Below are 999 nucleotides of genomic sequence, written 5' to 3' on the forward strand. Positions count from 1 at the left end.
AGATCCCACATGCCGCGGAGCGGCTGGGCCCGTGAGCCATGGCCGCTGAGCCTGCGCGTCCGGAGCCTGTGCTCCGCTACGGGAGAGGCCACAACAGTGAGAGGCCCGCGTACCACAAAAAAAAACAAAAAAAATGTTTATTTTCCTTAAGGGAAGACAAAGGTTATAGAAAAACACGACTAAATTCCATAGCACTGCCCCCTATTTGTTTTTCTATCTTCCCTTCCAAAATTTCCATCTATATTTTTCTAACGCAAAATGTAAAATGTCTATTCAGTCATTGCATGTGCTCGCTACTAGTTGTATGATTTATGTTAGAATTAGGTGCATGTTATAGAAAAACCAAGATGATAGTGGTTTTAAAACAATAGAAATTTATTTTCATCTCAGATTAAAAATTCCTAAGGAGGCAGTCTAGGGCTGATATGGCCAGTTCCAAGGTCATGAGGAATTCAGGCTCCTCCTATTTTGCTCCTGTTGATACATTGCCTCATAGTCCAAGACAGCTTTTGGAAATTTAGCTATCGTATCTGCATTCCAGATAGCAGGAAGAAGGAAGATGAGAAGTAGGGTTTGCCCCTCCCTTTTAAGCACGCTTTCTGGAAATCCCGTACAACACGTCCACTTACCTCGCATACCAGCAGTCAGGACAATTGCAAAATGTAGTTTTTGTTTGTGTTCTTGTTTGTGGGTTGTTTTTTTTTTAGTTGATGGCAACGTGAGAAGCAAAAATTTGGATTTTGTCCTTAACGAAGAGGGGGAGAGTAGGTGTTGATGTAGGCAACCAATCGTCTTTACCACAGTGTAGTATGAATATACGGAAAATAGAGAAATCCCTGAAGTATCATACTGGCACACGGAAGTAACTTGCTGAAGGATGAGCTGACAGTGATCATTATCTAGCTGGTGAGTCTGCAAATAAAACCAAGGGCAAATTAACAGAGCGAAGCTGCATATCTGGCCTTGTAGAACTCAGAATTGGATTCTTTTTTTTTTTTT

The sequence above is a fragment of the Physeter macrocephalus genome, chromosome 8, assembly GCF_002837175.3.
Source record: "Physeter macrocephalus isolate SW-GA chromosome 8, ASM283717v5, whole genome shotgun sequence".
NCBI classification, from domain to species: domain Eukaryota; kingdom Metazoa; phylum Chordata; class Mammalia; order Artiodactyla; family Physeteridae; genus Physeter; species Physeter macrocephalus.